General features: G+C 41.0%; 1 long non-coding RNA gene across 1 annotated transcript; it reads right to left on the bottom strand.

Moving 5' to 3' along the window:
* Positions 1 to 12,460: 12,460 nt before the first annotated feature.
* LOC146593705 (uncharacterized) lies at positions 12,461 to 14,714 on the bottom strand. Its single transcript, XR_014896332.1, has 2 exons — positions 14,410 to 14,714; positions 12,461 to 13,670 (listed from the first exon to the last, which is right to left on the bottom strand). It is a non-coding gene; the product is annotated as an uncharacterized LOC146593705 (long non-coding RNA).
* Positions 14,715 to 21,081: the final 6,367 nt, after the last annotated feature.

The raw sequence follows: 21,081 nt of genomic DNA, 5'->3' as shown, positions 1-21,081 counted from the left end.
GAGCGCTGGAAATGCCTCAGGAGCTGTCCGTCTTTGTTTCCTCTGAACGGTGTGAGAGCCCCCGTAACTTTTGACTAGATCTTAATTTAGAAAAAGCCAAAGCCAAGCCAAATAAATCCTACCTATACTACTGGTATGTCAGACTAAAGTTTTCATGGGAAATGGGCTGCACAGCAGGGTACCCAGCGCAGTTTTGGACAGTTTCAAAAGGAGCTTTGTGGTGCTGCTTGGCATCACCCACAAGATCCCATCTTTCTTCGTACAGAAGCAAGTAAAAATTCTGCTGAGACTGTCCTTAATTCATTTGAAAGTTTTCCTTTCATCTTAGAAGTTCCTGGTATTTGATTCTGTTGAGGGCCACCTACCCAAATAYGTATCAAGAACAAGCATCAGAAGGAAAAACATTCAGAGAGCCTCAAGCTGGGTTTCCTCTTTACTCAGCATGATTTGCCATCCAATTTCCCAGTTTCAAAAGTGAGAGAAAAKATCATTTCCTCTTTTTTCCTCAGAAATAGCCTAAGAGGGTGAAAATGGAGTATCTTGGTCTCAACTGGAGATTGCTCACTCCCGAGCCTTACAACATTGTTCTGAATTAAACGGGAGGAAGGAAAAGGACCAGTATCAGGGTCCACATCATTTCACCATGACAGCAGATATCCATTTGCTTCCTTCTTATTCCCAACATACACAGTAGAAAAACATGCCCAAATGTCCCTAAGCCAGCAGCACGAACTGAAATAGAAACTAATACTGTACTTTATCAGATTTTCTAAGTACAAGGACAAAAGGAGAGAGGAATGATAATACCTCTTGCTACAAACAGCTAATGCAGGAACAAGACAGCTGTGAACAGGACATGGGTGACAGCTCCTCCTACTCCCAATGAGGACCTGCAACACTGAAAGAGTAGCAAAAAAAGTAGCGGCAGGAAATGCTGCCAGGAGACCCTCAACACGCAATCCTCCACAAAGGCAGGCAAGCTTAGAGTCTGTGGAGGTCTTTAAAGCACCAGAAGGAAGAGAAAGAACCTACTTACAAGTTACAATTACCAAGATCCGTAAAACAGGRGTTTCTTTTTTCTATTCCCCTGAGAAAGGAGATGGGGGGGGTTAATTTATATTCTGGTTCCATCAAAAATTTTAATAGGGGTCCTTGAATTTTACATCATCCCCAACAGCTTAACAGGGTCAGCCTTGTTCTGGGAATATGAATCGTTAGCAAAACTGTCAGCCCTATAACATAATCATTGTTTTATTTCCTTGGCAACAAAGGAAACTTCTAATGGAAAGAGATTTGAAGTATGGAGTGGACATTCCTCTCCAGACTGTAACCTTTTCCAATAGAGTCTAGTTACAACACATCTGTTGAATATCTCTTTTAGAAGGGATTTGAAAGACCGAACAGTTCACAGACAATTAAAAGCTTATATGACTCAGTTAAAGGCACTACATTCCTCTGAAACCAGTAGTTCACCTCCTGGTTCCTCTGCCCACCTATTTAGAAGAGCAGCACAGCAGAGCTAGGGGGAAATGCCTCGCACAGCGCCRAATATGAAGCAAAGTTCAAAAAACGCAAATGCAACTTCTCCCGCTTATACACATCTTTGCTGTGGGAACACCCACYCTGAAGCACAAGCATACAATAGGTTTCTCCATCTGTGCATTCAATTGGCATGTCTGAATGTATAAAGCCAGCAGCAACAGTGCTTGGCCTGCTGTCTTGTTAGATTRAAAAAAAAAAAAAAAAGGAGAGAGAGAGAGAAAGGAGCAACTCCACAAAGACTGATCTTGCACAAATGTATTCAACTATTAAGGAAAGTACTTTAGAAAGTAATCAGATCTCTCCAGGCATTGCACTGTCAGTAATAATGCTCACCAATCCAAAATTAAAATTAGTGCAAAGAAGAAATACCTGAATAATATCTCAAAAATGCCTGCAGAGGGAAAAAGATTATTCCCCTTGAAGAATTTGCCAGAAGATTTGCATCCATTACATCCAGCAGTGTCCAGCTGCATCAATGCAAGGCAAAGCTGTCTGACCAACAGCACTTTTACATCATTTGTTCCAGTGTCATTTTCAAAACTATTGTGGAAGAATGGGAATCACCAGTTTGTTCTTTCGCAAAAAAGGGGAGGAGTCTAAGGGATGTACAACAAATTAAAAAAAAACAATGCAACACAATTGAAAAGATCTGGATAAACTGAACAGCCAGAACAGGRAAAAAATCTATGGGATATCAGAATGGAACTAGGAAGTAAAGCTTTTGAGAAGTTGCTTTTTAAGGAGCCTAAAAGACCACCTTCCCCACAGTATATTATCTCCCCAAAGACTGAAAGAATGTAAACATTTAGAAGTTGCACAAAAGACTTTTTTTTTTTGTAAAGAATATCACAAACTGGAACCCCTCAAAGTAGCCCTGGATTACGGGATATCAATCAGTGACCCTGGAGGAAGAGGAGGAGGAGGAGAGACTCACTGACCCAGCAAAGCGAAGGTGGATGAGGCCAGCTAAAGAATCAATAATGGTCAAAGGAAGATTTGATTCTACTGCCCATCCAACACTCCCATCCCCACGCTACGAGGCACAGTGGAAGTGGCACACAGTGTCTTTTGTCAAGGTCCACCCTGGAGTCAACGGCTCAGTAAAGCCATTTTCAAAAATGGAGGAAAAGTGATCAACCACTGAATTCATATTTTCTTCTTTCTTACCATTTTTTGATAWGAGAAAGAGAGGGATAAATAATGGAGATGCCGTTTCCAGTGCACAAATCCACACTTCTGACTATTTTTAAAAGATGAGAAAAGAATAGACAAATAAAGTTTTTACTGGAAAGCCAACAGACACACAGGGAAATGAATAATCGTGAAGGGTTCTGTTTCATTTTGCTTTCTAAAGACTTTGACATGACATTTGGTATTCATAAAACATCTTCGTGCGGAAAGCACTTATGTACAAATTCCTACACGGCGCTATTAGTTCAGACAACTACAAGCTGGTTTCCATGCCACGTCTGGTGCTTGGATCCTCTCAATTGCCTACACGCAGCAAGAAGGGAGCATAGCTGCTTGACCAAAGGCCAGCAGTGACCAGAGCCTGCTGCCTTCCCTTGGCAGCATCCTGGAACAAAACCACCAGTGTCAGGACAAAGAGTAACATCTTTAAAACAAATTCAGATTTAAGCCTTCAAAGCTTAAAAAAACACTTCACAAAGGGATCTCTGGCATTTCGTGGAAGCTTTGAAATCAACCTTATATCAACTGCATAACAACAATGTTGCAACCTTGATATTTTGATAATGGGGTGGGAGGGAAGGAGGAAAACATTATATATATATCTTTTAATTATTATTTATTTATTTTAATCTTATGACCTCAAAAGATTGTTCATAAATACATATATAAATCTTTTACCTGTACACTCAGGAATTATGCTGGGACTAATACCAAATGTTGGTAGCAGGCTGGAAGGAGCTTGCCAAAGTTCAGTTTCTCAAATTAAGGAAAAGTTTCCGTAAGTTGAAATAACAAACGATAACCTTCTTATTGTCATTCTGCATTCCTAGACATTAAATAAAGTTACTGTTAAACAAAGTGGTATGAAGCTCTGGAAAAGGAAAATCAGCAATACTATCCTTAAAAATTACTTTAAGAGGTCTTAACATGCCAAATTCAAGTGCTAAAACTATTTTAATCTAGCAGAGTTCAACATGATGTCAAAATGAGAAGTGAAAGCAAATTTAGCTAATAAAAGTTAATCCAGATTAATTTAGAATGAGAACATCAATTTTTTACCTATATGAAAACAAACAGTTTTAACAGAAGACATGTTTAAAAATGGAGGTGGTTAATCTGGGCATATATGTTTAAACTGTCCATCAGTATTTAGGGAATGTTTTAATCATCTGAAATGACCCCTACCCTGCTCACACTGCAATTTATGCGTGAAGTCATTTCCAGATCAGTTCACTCTTAAAGCTTTAGTTTAAAATTCATAACCAACAAGCAAGATGATCATCAATAATCATCACTGGAGTGAAAAAAGCACATTGTAAATACAGGTGGTGGCTTGTAGGAAAAGAACTGAAACAACTATAGAGCACAGCTGCTAAGCATAGATAGTTCATAAATCCATCATACGGCAAAAAAAAAAGAAAAAAAAATCAAGATGAACTTTTATAAGAGAAACGATTACTTCAGCGACAGYGAGCCATCATTTGCAATACGAGATGTTCCACCAAGGCTGCCCACCAGCCCCGAATCACGCGGCACCGGCTTGGCAGCCCCACTCTTCCCATGTCGCCGCTGACCAGCCCCCAGCTCTCRCTCTCCCACACGCATCCGCTGAGGACGCTTTTTGCAGCGCGTCRCCAAAACACAGGCTACACGAGCCCCGGTCCAGCCCAGAAACGCGCCCCTTCTCCTTGCAGCCCCGAGGAAGGGCGATGCAGCCGCAAGGAGCCGCGCCACCCTCGGGGGCATCGCCGGGAGCCGTGCTGGGGGAGGGATGGCTGTCGCTCACCCTCCGAAAGCAAACCCCCGAGCCTTGGCTCATCTGTCGCGGTGCAAGGTTGCTCTTATCTCCATCAGCTCTGCAGGGGTCAGGGCCAGGTCTCTGCGCCCCTGCAGTTTTGCTGAGGCCAGAGGAAGCAAAGACATTTCAGACAGCTGCCGCAGGATTACATGAGGGAAGCAGGCAGAGGCGGAAAAGCCAGGAGCCTCTACCAAGGCCGTCATTCCTCACGTGCCATACAAGAGACACTGCTACTAGCGCTCACCAACGCAAAATCCTGGCGCTTGTCCTCAACAAGGAGCTACGTACGCAGGAGGCAGCAAGCCACGCGAATCACAAGCAACAACAGAAAGATCATGCTCGGACAACTGAGTAACATTTAATGAACGCAATCCATCAGCGAAGACACCCTTCTGCAAAACACCGTGCAAACGCAAAGCGGCTTCTGCTGTGGATCACGGCAGCTGTGATCCAACCTCAGACGGCTGGAGAACAAGCGGATCTGGACAAAGCAAACAAAACAAGAGGAAAAACAGAACAAATCTAATATTGACAYGCAAGAAGATTAGTCGAGTTTGCATTGCTTTCACAGTCTATTATGATATGAAAGGACTTTTGTTTCCTACATTTATTTCTGCTGGTTTTTTGTTTGCTTGTCTTTTTTTTCATGACACCTTTTCCTAGTATTGGATGATTAGGACTGGAAAAATAGTAAAAAACTGAAGAAAAATAATATTAAGCAACTGAAAGAGAAATGGCTCTGAAAAAAAGCCATTTCAAAAATATTCATAAAATCATCTATTTAACCAGTACTATAGGCACGTCTTTAATAACGGTACAGCTATTATTCTATAGATCAGTGGATTAGCACAACTTTGAATACATCACTTTGAATACAGACTTACAACTCCTCCACAGGCAAATCCACAGAGGATTAAGCCTGACACTGCTGATCATTCCAAGGTTAAAAACGTTACAAATATGTATTAGTTTGGCCATTGCATTTTGGATCTTCATGCATTAGTGATGTAAAAAATATGGCTTCTTTCAGAAAGCACTTATTTCCCCCTTTCTCCTAAAGATAGAAACAAGGAAGAAAAAATAGCAGTGTTCCAACAACCTTTTGAAACATGAAGGGAAAATTAGGAAAAGATTCAGCAACTTTACAAGGAAAAGAAAAATATCCTTTATTAAATGCAATTATTTCGTTGTAATAGTCATTCCTTTAATTATGGTTGATGAAAAACATTACATGTAACTTGTTTTCCTGCACCAGTGTTCCAGTTATAGGTTTCCATTACCTCATCAATACTCATAGGATTAAGTAATCAGAAATAAAGCAGGAGCAAAAAATCTCAGTCTCTGTTCCTAAAAAATAAGACAGTCATACCAATGTTTAGGTTTACATAAGCAATCCTATTAAGTAAAATAAAAATTGGAAAGGAGCAACTATGGGGTTTTTTTTCAAAATAACAGCCTGTACTGCAAGCACTTTAAGACAAGGGCAATGTATATTTGTACAGCCTCCTGGATAATAGAGAGAACTCTAGAAAGATCTGACTGCTCCAAAACTTATGTTACAATAATAAATTAGAAAGGCTGTAGTTTATGAGTTGAACTATCTGTTTTGCAGATAAGCCATCTGCTGACATCGTCCTGGTCCTGGGCTCCATCTCAGCTTTCTGGCTACATTTGCACTGAAGAAAAAGCCACAACTCTAGCATACGCCAGAAAGATTTTAATCCGAGTAATTCAGATATTAGGAAGAGCAAAAATACAATGATGTGCTTCACTTCAGACTCTGGGAATTTATGTAGGCCATAGAGGAACTCAAAAGTGTGCACTGCCTATACTTCAGTCCTTACCACAGATGATTTGGTGTCTTCAGCTGTCTTTTAGGTTGGCTAAAGGGTGCAGTTGTCCCTCACRTTTGCAGTCTCAAACTGCAATTAAATCCCCTTGAAAATAGAGTATTATTGCCACATGGATTTAAGGTAGCTAACTCAAGACCAAAATGAGTTATGAAATCATGCAGAGAAAATCATTAGCATTCCTGAATGGTCACAATATGTTTTACTTTCACGTATAATAGTTCTTATTAGTCTGCTGAATATTGCTATTACATAGCTACTGCTGGAAAAGTCTCCATAATATTAGCTCAACCAATAGCTGTGGCGACAGCAGTATTGCCAAGTCTCCACATAACTTTCTCTGTTTGCTCATATGTGTAAGCAGACTGCTTCCATACGATTAACACAACAACATGAAAAAAAACCAATGTATTTTCTTCGAGCTTCAGGATCAGAGAGGGAGATATAAGAACCAGCAAATGGAGGGGAAGCTATCACTTTTCTGTTTTTCATGATAAACTGAAAATACTCTGCCTGCATAGAGCATTACACTAGGATGCTCATCCTAGCATCAAAATTTCAGAGATTTTTGCAATACTCTGCCAGTACACTGGACATAAAATCGTGAAGTCAGGAAAATGCAAGAATTTTTTAAAGTTTTGTTCAACACTAAGGGCATCCACTGAACATTTCAGTAAAACTTCACACTGAGCTGGTCTCAGAATACATTAGTTGTGGCTATGTTTACATTTTCAGACCACAAGTTTTGGAGGCCTGGGAGTATAATATATCTTTACAAATCACTCCTCCTTTAATGTAAAAATTAAGTTTTCTTTTGCCCTTTAAGGTAGGTTAGGAAAGAAGACAGAGTCCAAAAAGAAAGAGAATAGTTTATTTACCTGGTATTAAAGACGTATGTTTGTACTCTGTAACAATAACTTAAGCACACAAAGGGAAAAGAGTACTTGTTTAACTCATAACATCTAATCTAATAATGGGATAATAAATGAATGCCACATGCTGTGCAATGCTGTGTTTGAAATTCAGTCCCATGTTCCCATGTTGAGAGGGATTTGAAAACTACTTTYGAGTAAAGCATTCAAAGCACAAGGCACAATGCCATTTTCCAAGAGTTTCTCTAGCCTCGTATCATTAAGTATTTCTTCACATAGCCCTAAAAATAGTATTGTCTCTGCTGATAGTTCAGTTTGGCCTTCCATCCAAACCACTATTGCCAAGACCAGGTTTGAATCTAGCGCTTCATTAGCCACACAGCAGCCTTGGCAAGAAGCAGCTAAAAGCAACAAGGCTTTGCATCATTACTGTCTGTCCCAAACCAGGACTCAGCAGAAGGAATAGCCAAACAAGGCAGCCACAAAACCGTAGCTTCTGCAGCAATCTAACTTTTGCACAGTAACAGTCAGGCCTCTGTCTTCAGCCACATTGTTTTATCCATTTTCCTTTCCAAAGTAATTTATCTCTCTGTTTTAGTCTACATTGTGTCTTTCTCACTGAATGGGCCAAACTCTATTAACTAAACCATTGCTCATTTTTCCTACTTTGGTTYCAGCGTCTGTTTTCTGTATATGTCTTATTAGCTTTCCATTGTAGGAAACGTGAGAAGGGAAAGCCACCCAGGGAGACTAAGAAACAGAACAGGTTAGAAGAGCAAGCCGAAAACTCGCGAAAGGCGAGACCGGAGTCAAAGGGGAACCCTCAGGACAGGCTTCGTTGGCACTGCCTGATCAGATTATCAGCACCAATTGCTCATCACCACTTAAAACACTAATGGTTGCCCCTGCCGGCCACRCTGAGGAAGACAGCAATTCTCAGAAGGGCTTCAGCAAAGCAAGCTGCCGTGGCTTGAGCAGTTTGACCGAGCCCGGCTCACTTCAGCACAAACAGATAGGACTCAAATCAAGGGCTAATGTCTCTTTCGGTGGATGCAGTAGCAGCACTCACACGCTGAGGGCAACAGCCCTCTCGGTCTGCACACTGCTTGGATCCTCTGCATCCCACTCTCAACTCTCTCATTTCACCCATYTCTGGTATTTCTTCCATCTTGTCATCTTCTTCCTTCAGGGCTTTTCTCAGTTTCACCCTAACTTCAGTGACCCTCATACCTGCAAAAAGAAAACACACTAATACCCAGAATTACTACGCACATGCTTTTTTTTCCATTGCTCTTCTCACTCCTTTCAGCCTGAAGCTCCTTGGAGCAGAAACTCTTTTTCTCAAGTGCTTCAGAAGCATCCCCCGCACACACACAGTGGAGTAATATAAACGAAGTGGATGGAACAGCATCGGTTATCTTACCAGAATTAAATCATAATTCCTCTAACCATAAGGATTACAAATATGGAGTAAGAAACAAGAAAGCATTTGCTCCTGACACCTGTGCCCGCAAGAGCCGAGGGGCTTTGTTCCAGCGCTAAAATTCCCATTAGCTTGCCACTTYGCCTTTACTGCACTTGCCCTCTACATCAGCTTTTTGTGTCTATTCCCTAACCACARTAGGGCCGCACAACCTGTAAGATAACGTGTTCTCCTCCGTTCTCCAGAAATACAGGCAGTACTAGTCCCCAACCTGGAGAAGGTTGTGTACCACCTGTAAAACGAGATAGCAAAGACGAAGGAGAAGTTACACTTTGAATCTGTAATCTCACCAGTGGAGAGATATGCCTTCCATCACCAGCATTTAAGTCCTGCACAGAGGGRGAAAAAAGAGCCTCAACAATATGTCAAAATGAAGTCCTTTAAAAGAATGAAAAGTAGTTATTATTTCCTCAAGATCTTAGTGCTTCTCTCTTCATGCAAGTTCATCTTACAAYAGAGCAGGTTCAGATTAAATGAGAATTAAGCTGCAGCTTTTCAGTACACCCTAGGTAAAAACGGATGAACGCACACAAAGGGCACCTGATAACGTTATTCGCACATGCGCTGTGTGTAACTCTTTCCATAGCACAAAGGACTGTCAGACTGCCATACGACTTCATGCTAATTCTTGGTTGTGTTATGTGTTACGAAACGTAAATTAGCACTCCCTCAAAAACCTGGAAAATTGCACTTATCTAAATCTCATAGGATTAAGGGGGCAGTAGTTCAAATAGCATTTCTAGCCAAGAAACATGAAACTAGACTCTGCAAAGATGTTAAAAGAAAGAAACAGAGATCTATTAAGGTACGTGAAAGTWGTTTTGCTGTACAAACAGCTCCAAATCAAATTTGCAAATGGGAAAGCCTCAGCTGGTGAGAACTAAGTTATCATAAAACCCAAAGTTTTTTTCTTTACCAAGTATGATATGAAATTAAGTAGCTAGTATACATAATGATTACAACAGTTAACATAATCAAATACTGCGTAAGTCCTATGATTCAGTAGCAGACTGGGGCTATTTTTTGGCCTGTAATGTCTATTTTACCTCCTTCCCCCCTCCAAAAGAAAGCTTCTCCCAATACTGAGCTCTTCTGAATAATGAAACATAATAATGATACTAATGCCTTGTTTGTATTTGTGCCAAAAAATATAAAACAAAAATATATTACAAGAACAAGCATAGCCCATAAACTTTTTCACTGCTTCATTATTTAGGACCAACCAAGCGTTTTATGAATTRCAGTTATTTATGAAGTTCTACATACTCTGTGTTTGGTTTTGCCCAAAAGGTTCATCATCTTCCTCACTCTGGCTCTCCATCATACAACGGCAAGACAGGTCGAACTTCAAACTATGTCACAAGGGTCTTATTCTTGTAACCTCGCAGGTCCTCCACCCTGCAGACACTTAGCCATGTGTTTAACTTTAYGTATACAAGCAGTTTCACTGGACTCATTCATGAAATTCCAGCCCTATTTAAATTGCCACAGGTTTTACCACTGGCTTCAGCTGGACCAAGCTTTCATCTAATGGGACTATTTACATTTGAAAAGCTGAACACATGTCCAAGCATTTGTGAAACTGAAGGCTTAGCTACAAACTCGAGGCTTACGCTGCCATTTCATCTCTTTCTTGCTTACATGCAGGAGTTACACAGAGGTTTGCTTTTATCTCAGCCTTAACTAAGTTAGGATACAATAAACAGACCAACACTAAAGCAGATTATTACGTTATATTTTTCTTCCTTCTTCTGTGTTACTAAGTGGACCATTCATCCTCTCCAATCTACTTATTTTTCTGTTCCAACAACCAGTATTTAGTTAACACATAATCATCTAGGCACACCCAGTGATTCTGCTTAGCTGCTATCTTCACCTGTTCATTTATACTTTAAGAAAAGCAATAAATTTCAAGGCAGAGATACAAGAGACATACAGAAAATTAGTTAGCTGCAGTTTTCGTTCTTTAATTACAACAGCAGCAATATTCAACCTGTCTAAATTGAACTCACTTAAATCAAGATTTAGTCAGTTCCTGAAGCAATAACTGAAATATAATCTCTGTACTTGCTTACTCATTTAAACTTTAATTTAGAATGGATAGGGTAAGGTGAGCCAAGTACCTAACTTCTAATCTTCAAAAGAAAAGAAACCCCTCCCAAAAATCACAAACTCAACACAGATCCTTTGCTGCAGAAAGTATAACTGTAGATGTAATTGCTGTATAAGAGTTCTTGCCAAAATTTAGAACAATGACTAAAAATACCAAGACTTTTTGTACAGGAGRAAAAAAGCTACTAGGTTTTTCATCATACTGCTTACTATATTTATGAGCTTAAAGTTTCCTGAGTGCATAATTTGTTATTAATTTACTCAGTCTAGTGGAAGATTCAYAAGTCAGCATTCATCCCTCCACTCACTCCACCACCTGCGCTGCAGGTGTGGACATAAAATAACACCAGAAGTACAGCTAAGATGGAAGAAACGGGTCCGCTATATCCACTGCTAAATACACGTATTGAAAGGAACTTCCCAGGTATGACCAGGGCTCTTCTGTGCTTTACAACACAAAATATCACATGGTAAACACAGTCTTCCTTGAGCAGCTTATTCTACAAGTCCGTTCATTTATCCTTGGCAAACGGCTAACTGGCATGATTTCAGGTTTATGCTACAAATTACCATAGATCTGCTCTGCTTTAACAGGACTGTGTTCTGCTACCTCACGCGTTTTGAGCAGGATTTCAGTCCGTGAAAAAAAATCGGATGGGAAACAAATAAAAGAGCCTCCACACACTAGTCTCAACCACATAACTGCTCAAGTAAAAATACTCAGCAATCACTCCCACTGTGCTACACAATGAACAGATGTCCCTACACCCTTGCCCACGCTAAAAATACCAAATACAAGTTACACTTCTAAGCAGTACTTAAATTATGCTAGACTGAAGAAAATTTCCTCAATAAACTGATTTTAATCCCACCTATTACTGAAAATTCCAGGTAATTTAAATATTTTTCTGTAAATATGGAAGAAAAGAGAAATAGGTAATAATAYACTGTTTATGCAGGAACTCTACAAGTCTTTCGTACTTATATTTACCTGTGTATTACTACTACATTTGCATGCTTTAGATTCACTTCACTTATTTGGGRGAAAAAAAATAAAAAACAGAATTGTAACACTTTAGGTTTTAGTGGTAAGCAACTGACTTCTAATCGTTTTGTTGCAAAACGAACTCACACATTTTACGTCTTTAACAGTTATATACTGGTACAACTTGCACATAAGCTGAAATTCCCTGTCTATAATAAGCTATGACACAGGAACCCTCACCAAAAACCTACAAAGTGCAATCAGCAAGATGTTCAGAAAAAGGCAAGCACAGAGCCAAGTAGGTAAATTTAAATATCACACRCAGCATGTGGTTTCTGGAAAGCATGCAAATACAGGGTGGTATTTTCCTTCAAGCTACTGCGTCAGACTCTTTCAAGATATTTATATCATCGTGGTACCTGCAGGTCCAATTTGCCTGCTTAGACAAGCTTCGTCCTCTGAAACGGAGCCCAGGAAGCAGCGCGATCTACAGCGGCGCAAAGGGTGACAACCCCCTCTCTTTCCCTGCAAAACTAGCCGAATTTCCTACGCATCAAGTCAACAAGCTGAGAACAGCAGCAGGACAAGCACGTATCTTTGTGACAGATGGACAAAACACCACAGGTATTCCTGCGCAGTAGGTATTTTTATTATTTTTCAAAAAAGCAAATTATAAAATATGAACAGTCGTTAGCATTACAAACTACTGGATCAGGTGTACACCACACATTCAGGTGAAAGCCAATATTAACCTCAAGGACCGCCCTTTTCCTCACAAGATCCCTTCTTCAGCCAGGCACACTCCCATCCCTTAAATCATCTGCCCCTCTAAGTATTTTGAGAAAGGATCGCATATAATGATTGAAATTGGAACATTTAGAAAAGATGAAAGAAAGAGCTGACTGTCCCCTAGAGGAGAAGAGTCTCCTGCAAAAATCTCTCTCATAGGTTCCTTGTAGCTCTGCAAATCAATTTTGTTTGGTTATAAATATCTTTTTTTATTAATACTCTTACGTTATTTTCTTTGTCAAGTACTAAAAGCAGGCTCTAAATTGCAGAGGACAAACTGGCTTCCTACTTCATGGACATGTAAGCTTTCTTTACTGTTTTAACCCTCTCCCTGCCAGGAAGGAGCTCCCACCACCTCTGTCTATCATAAATCAAGGTAATTCAGGGTTCCGCTTTAAATGCATACAAACCTACTCACTCAGTGTTAATTAAAACAGTGTGGTTAAGAGTTAGGGACAAAACTCAAAAAAAAAAGGGGGGGGGGGTGTAAAATCTTACAGCAGATCACACTCAAGAGAAACAGCAGCCAAGCTGCTCTGAGAAAGCAAACATCTACCAGCCCCACGGAAAGAGGAAAGCATGTAAAGGAACTGCCATTAAATTTCCCTTCTTAAAGCCCAGAGGCTCATTTTAAAGTAACACCCAGATGCCCTTATCAAAGCTTGAGTCATGTTGAACCAACCAGTGTAATATGCATACTAAAGACACGATTTCTGCTGCCAAGAGCTTGCAATCACATTAGGAGCAGAAACAGCGCGGGAGGAAACAGCGGCAGCAGGAGATGTAATGACTTGCACGGTAGCTCGAGGCACATCCAGATACGCAACCCCAGGCCTGCGTTGGTGGATTTCACCTGGGGSTCCACCTGCCAGCGATAATCTACACGCCACAAACCGCAGTGAGCGCTCCCCAGGGCCAGCCAGAGCCGCGTCGCGCTGATGCCGAGCCCCCCGGAGCAATCGTCCCGAAGCGCAGGAGGAGCACGGASGTGGCTGGCAGCAAAAGGTGGTAATCTGGAGCGATGCAGTTTGCTTTTTGCTCTTCTGACCTGAGGAAAACAACACAAGGACCCATCTTCTTTAAGACCTTTCCCCGTATTTAAACCACCACTCTTCAGAGTTCTTCAGAYGCAGGAGATTTATTAAAAAGAAATACCACCCTTCTTAATAATCCAAGTGAGTTACGTATCAGGGATGAGTAATGTACTGTGAAATGGAGTAGATCATAAAACTATGTCTTTTCCACACAAAGACAACAAAATTTATTCAGGTATACTGGTGTCACAAAGAAGCTTTAAAGAACCGCTTCTTTTATAAACACAAAGCTGCTACACACAAGAATGCTGTTTTATTTGATTAAAATTGTTCATCATTCTCTTAGTACTTGTTCTTTTTTGCAAGCACTATTTATACAGCCACGCAGCATTTAAGTTATTTTTTGGCACCTGAACCTCAATTCCGATCAAAGTTCTTTTAAAAAAGCCTAAGTTTTCTTCTTTTTAATTACAAAAATGTAACAGATCAGAAGYTTAATTTAAAAATTTCATTTAAAATAAATCTTTCTTCTGTAATTAACATTAATTTTACAAGACTTATTTTGTCTTTTCCTCTTGGAAAAAAAGACAACAAAATTTTAAAGTTTCTGCAAGTACGACTGAAATTGTTTGGGGAAAATGAAGCACACTGTATGCATACATACACCCTGAAGCTTCATGGAATTTATTACAAGGAACTTATTGTTATAATTCAATATTTTCTAATAAGAAAAATATACAGATAGATGCATACCATACATAGAAGTATCTTCCCAAGAACCACATAGTGTTTTTTGGCCAGGAGGGAGCACGGAAGGGCAAAGAAAGGATGGCAGAAACAGTACAGCCTTGCTGGAGACCCCAAAGCAAACTTTCATACTTCACTCCACAAACAATTTCAAAAAGTTGCCCAAGGTGATTCACTGGTGAAATTCAGGTATCAAAGATAGCCAGGCCAATACAGTATCTTGACCCAAGGTGCAAGTATTTTTCATATTTCAGTGGTACCTGCAGGGCTAATTTTTAACACACAAAATAAATAAAAAAAACAGTTTAAGATATTCCCTCACTTCTGARCCTCATTTCTTCTTCATCTTGTAATCAAAGTAATTAAACCAATCAAAACTGCTGCCACATCAAGCTACAGTCACATCAAATAAATATAGTATCAAGCACAAGAGGAGGCATGACTGCATCTTCATGTTCACACAATTGCTGGAAATCAGAGGATGTGACGTGGCACAGCATTACTCTGAACATTTTTTATTTGAAAAGAAAAAGTCTTTTTTAAATAGATTATGAAGCACAAAAGAGTATATAGCAGGACTCACAAAACCAACAGGACAACAGCTACAGGTCAGTTCACACACTCGCCAGTACAGCTCCTTTCACTTAGGTAAGGAAAATCCCCCGTGTTATTTGGGGTTGGGAAAGYTGTTCCAGTTGCTGTAGCGGTGACCATGAACATCTCATCTGAATTTATAAGAGGACTTAATTCCCTTCTCAAAGTAGAAGAGTACAAGCCCACTCAAACAAAAGATCCAGCCAAATATAACTGATCCCAACCCATGAATGTTGTCACACTGTAAAATAAAATCAAGAATGTTCATGTTATCCTGGTACTACAAAATCATAAAAAAAAAAGGAGGGGGGGCCAAAAGCACGAACAGGAGCAGGCTGCAGAAGTGAAATGACACAGTGCTAAACAGCCTGTAAAGACACACGCACAGCATGCTTTAAGACGATGACTTGCAGTGTATTACTTAACGTGCTACCTTGCGTGATGGTTAGCGAGATCCTCCCGCGCTCTCTCCATGGCCCACCACCAAAAATACATTCTGCAAATGATAGAACCAAACCACACACACACGAGACAGTCAAAATTCCCCAAAGTGACTGATTTTCAGAATGAACTCCCACTTTAAGCTTTCATGTAAGGCACCTGGAACAAATTAGTCACTTGAGAAAAAAAAAAGAGGAAAGAAAAAAACACTGTTCTGGGTTTGCAGTTCTAGTTCTCCCCATGCTTCCTCSCAGATGGTGACCTATTACTTCATAACCCAGCAAACAGCATCTTGCATTTCAAAGCGGCTACTAAAAGCCTGTCAAATGCACAGACATGAATATACAAAGAGCTGCAGTTAGGTAACTCACGCTCTCATTGAGAACACAGCAATTTTCAACAGAGTACGCTAAAAACACACGTCGCAAACACGTCACGCTAGGAGCCCAGCAGGCACAGGAAGGCTGAGAGACTYGCGGTTCTCAAATAGCTACCAGAATCGTGCTGAATATTTAAAACTTTACATTATGACAGGTGCAGACCACCACTGTCTAGCTCCAGAGGCAACTTAAGTCCACCTGCCCTTTCCCCTCCATCCAGGTTCTTGTCTCCTTGTGAAGTCTTTCATTTCTTCTCTTCCCAGAAACTGGATGAAGCCATACAAACGGATTCTCTGACAGAACAGTTAGATTTTGGTTGGGTGGATTTTGGAGGAGTTGAGGCTTTTTAACCATGATACTCCACAGTGAGGGCCATGGCCAGCCCTTGTGTACAGATTTCTGCACAGAAGTTAGAGGCTCGATCATGTAAAAATACCCCCCAATGCACTGCAAGGCAGGGAGCCTGGGCGCTCACRAGCCAGCCACCGCCTCCTGAAGGAAGCATGCGATTCACAGAAAGCCRTCCAAATCACACAGCTGGATTACACTGCATCCGAGAGGAGAGACTCAGAAAAGCAATTAAAAAAAAACAAAGTCCCACTTACCCAGAGCAGGTAACCAAGCAATGGGAAACGCTAAGTAGAGAAATAAGATGCTATCTCTGAGGGCTGCAGACAAACACTTTCCATATATCCATCATTTATTTAGGAACTTGAGAGGGTTCAAGGACTCATGTCCCACCAGGAGGGTGCCCTAAGCACAGGATGCAGTTTATTCTATATGACAACAGGGAAGGGGTTGAGCAAAAAGTATGCTGCACTCCAGTTCCTGTGCCCAGGACCAGCCGCTCATTTTTTATACATAAAAAGCCCTGGAGAGTGAGAAGGGAAGACAGCACAAATAGAACTAGGAAGAATTTAGGCTGCTTCTGGGTGGGTTTGTTTCCTGTGACAATTTTGGTCACTGAATTATGACCTTCTTACAAGCATTCAATTTTCTTTTTCTTTTTTTTTTTCTTTAAAGACTTAAGTGTGTAGATTAACAAGTTGCACGAAAATAACATCCAGACACCAGCAAAAACTTTAACCAACACTTCTGCTATCAATTACTGGGTTGTTCCTCTGAATTAACACTGACTGAAGCTGAAGCACGTAAGAGTTAAACTCATATAATCCTCTCATTAGCAAAGTGACCTAGCATAACACCAAGTTCAGAGAAAGCTGGCCTGGAAGCATGACTCCCTTGAACCATACGTCAGAGGCCAGGGTGGCTTTTTCTCGTCTATTGACAGGTCCCTGAATAAAAGRGGATGCCACAGACCAGTCTAGTTGTGCAATGGTGACGCTTTGTACTGCCACACCATGGAAAATCCTGGTTCAATTACCTGCCAGCTGCTGCCTTCCCGGGCCAGTGGGGACCAGGCATTGCCGAGGCCAACGCTCTTCGCTCCTGGGGAGGAGGAAGTGCTTCGAGTCAGCCCGCAGTGACCCCTGCAAATAAATTAAGGAGCCTTCTCGACAGGCTCTAACGGGAAGTTTGTCCAGCTCTCTGCTGGAAAGACAGAAGCCAAAAACACTCAGTCTCCAGTCTTAAGGTAGGTATAAAACGTCTCTGCTCTTCTGTTTACTGCACAGATTATGTACACACCTACGCGTGCTTTTAGAGAGTATGCTGCTTTTGTAAGAGTTTTTAAAGCATACGGACCATTCATATAAACCACTGGAAAAAGAAAAAAGAAAATAATGTATAAAAGACAAAATAGTTCATGGTAAAAGCACAATATTTCTAATAAAACAAGCAGCAAAACATGAAAAGAGGGGGAAAAGTAGCAATACGAAGGCAGTAAATGAGCATCTTTTGCATCCAGTGGAATCCTCCTACTGTTTGTCAAAAATCTCCATGCGAAGCCGATAGGGAAACGAAGGCCAACAGACTAATTAGCACAGCAGAGAGCAAGGATCAGCGCTCAAGGAAGCCACTTCTGCTTTCTCACCCTCTCGAAACCTCGCAAGGACGGGAATCGCCGGGGTGGCGCCTACCGAAGCGTAACGGCTGGCGGTCCTCGCGTACGGACAGGGGACGACCACCGGCTTCACCAGCTTCAAACAGTCCGACTCGCTCTGCCTGGCTCCCTTCTCCCGCGGAGGGCAATCAAGCGCGACAGGTCGCTCGACGCTGAGCTGCCATCCCCGTGGCGAGGCGCGTTTCTCTGTTCCCGAGGACTGCAGCAGCGGAGAGCGGACGCCCGTTCGGAGCCCATCACAAGCCTGCAACGTACCCCGCCGGCCCGAAAACGATACAAGCGGAGCAGCAGCGACGYCCTCTCCCCCTTACGTGGGAGGGACCATCTCTTCCAGCAATAGCACGAGCAGCTCGAGGCTACGGGGCCATCCTGGGTCTAAAGAAATAAGACTCGAGAACCTGATCTAGAAAAGGCGAAATGAAATTCTGCAGCCGTCCCGACTTAAATAACCCGCTCACGGAACAAGCTTACATTTTGAAGGARGATAAGCAGAGTTTATATGCTCAGACAAGTCACCCCGGTCGGGGAAGCACAGGAGCTCCAAGGTTGCCAAACCTCAAAGGCCAACAACAAGCTTCTGCAAACAAGAGAAATTCCAAAGTTAATTTTAAAAATCTGAGGGCCAAAGCATCAGAGAAGAAGGAAATTTCAGCATAAGGTTTGGATCTTCAGATAAAACGTTTTGATCTTTTAAACAACCATTTCGGACAAAAAAATAGGGATGAAAAACACCACTGAGAGGAATGGACAGTTTTAAAAGACTTCTTTCAACACAGGCAATTAATCCAAAAGCATTAACGTAAGTAACAATAAGAGCAAGTATCTCGGTCCTCAGATTTAGTCCACTTCTCCAACTGCATGTTTGGAACAACTTGCACAGCAGGTTGCCAGCAGACTCACATCTACAGCTTCAGCATCAAACACTTCAGCTAAGGACAGAAATTCCATAAACAAACAGCAAAGCCTGCTGCACTCAACCTCACAAGGAAAAAAAAAAAAAGAAAAAAGAAAAAGTCTGAGCTGCCAGCAACAAGGGAAAGGCAAACTTCCAGATGAGGGAGGCAAAGGAGCCCTAATTCAGCATTCTTGCCGCTATCAGATGGTAGATGGTTAACAAATTGACATGAGAGACTTCTGAGCCTTTTGAGCGACTTTCACTCTGGCAAACTTAAAGGATTCAGCAGTGCAGCTGGAATACATATGGGGGAACGCAGGAGAAAGTGGATCACTTGAATTTGTAACTTGAATTTGTTGTGAGCTGGAAGAACTTCCTGCAGATGAGACATATCCAACCAGTGACTCAGATAGGGAGAGTCTGCTAACTGTAATGAATTTATTCTCTGAACTAGCTACCAAATGTGACATGGTTTATGTTAGTGTTATATATACACAACTAGAATCTTAAAATAAAATCTGTGGGGTCACGATTCTTTTTTGCTTCCAAAAATCTCTATATTGCAGCATCTCCATTGCAAAAATCACATTCTTGGATGAAGCTGAAATTTCACATTTTGATCAGAAGAGTTCCATTCAATATACAGCTTTCAAAGCAAAAGCCACACACATTTTTAGATTATGCTCAGCATTTTAAATAGGATGTGTGTCACATTAACAGGCTATTATCATGCTAGATTCTTCACAATGTCTGATCAATTACTGGTTCAGATGATTGACACTGAGCTACAACACCTGAAAATTAAACAGCCTCCGTTACTCAGGCATCTTCTTCTGGATTATACTTTTATCACTATGTTAAAGGCCACGTTTCATATACAAATTGTCTTTAGAGTCATTTGAAAATAGCATATTTAAGACAACAAAAGGGAAGAATGGAAAGGACTGCAGAGAAATTGTGCAAGTCCCCCTCTCCCCCACCACTAGCCTCACTGCTGAAATTTGAAAGATTACATCTGAGAACTGCACTTACTGAAAGTTAACAGAGAAGTGCGTTTAGACCTGAAAAATTAAGAGCTGATGACAAAAAAAAAGGGGCTACAAAAAAATCACAGATATAAATTAATAATCAAATACACACATACAGCTCAACAGAGACAGATGGCAAGCAATTTTCCCCAGCGTACTTATACTTGTTCTTCTACTGCATGTATTTGGGTCACTCGCTAGATTAAATCTCATGTGGCAGATCCAACAGAGGTGCTGCACAATGTGTATGGAGTCAGCCTATTTCTAAATTACGCAAGTTTCAAACACTACGCAGCCAAGCCATCCATTAGGATCTCTTCAATGCAATCCATAATACTGCGCCGCAACTTCAAAAACAGGCCGTTCAGTGAATACTGTTTCTACCATCAGCAAGGCTGTTCCATTGAGGCCTAGATAAAAAAAAAATAAAAGAGCACAAACTGAAGAAATCTGGTCTGTGGCCCTGAATCTCACAGAAGAGCCTACATCAAGATGGACAAGTTTGTACGTATTGCCCAGAGCATCAATTTTGTCAATGGGCCAAAGAGACAATACATCATGCAAGGTTAAAKACTCCTGCTAATATCCTTCTTAAAATATCATTTTCTTCAGACACTTGGGAGTTGAATACTTCAGCAGATGACTTGTTTTTTCAAAAAAAAAAAAAAAATCATGGTAGCAATGTATGATCTCAAATACTCAGAGTACTAAATCTTCCCCACCCCAGCTCTAAACTGGCAGTGACCTGCCTTACTTAGCCCAGGTCACATGAAGGACTATAGCTTCAACGCAAGGCCCCTGCAGGTCAGATTGCCTACTTCTGGGCAGACTTAAACCGCAAGTAAAAATAATTATGCAAGTGTGCCTAATTGCCTAATCATGGCAATATGTTTCCTTCCCGTAATACTGGTAGATACTGACATGAAACAAAAATTGCATGTGCAGCGATTAGAGATTAGCCCCCTTAATCTGTCAAGAAGCTGGATTTAACACAATGCAACAAGGAAGATCTTTAGCGCATCAATAGGAGTGGAAACTGCATTTCTGCCTACTCCCTTCTGATCAGTTCCAAGACAATTTTGCTCAGCAATAAATAAATCTTTAATAACAACTAATGTGAGCTCCATACGGCATTAAACATCTAAACACTTTCTCCCCTCTAACCCATTCACTTCTTCCAGGTTACTCTATGATATATCTACCTTAAAATAAAGCAAAGAAGCAAAAGTAAAATGAAAAATATGTTTATTTTTTCCTAGATGAACAAGGCAGTAGGATTGAGAGGAATTCTCCTCCCTTCTCTCCTCCCCAATGATC

Source organism: Rhea americana, unplaced genomic scaffold (assembly GCF_003343005.1).
Source record: "Rhea americana isolate MKP2758 unplaced genomic scaffold, rheAme1 scaffold_283, whole genome shotgun sequence".
NCBI lineage: Eukaryota > Metazoa > Chordata > Aves > Rheiformes > Rheidae > Rhea > Rhea americana.
Note: the sequence above shows the minus strand (reverse complement) of the source record. Positions and strands in the feature narration are given on the sequence as shown.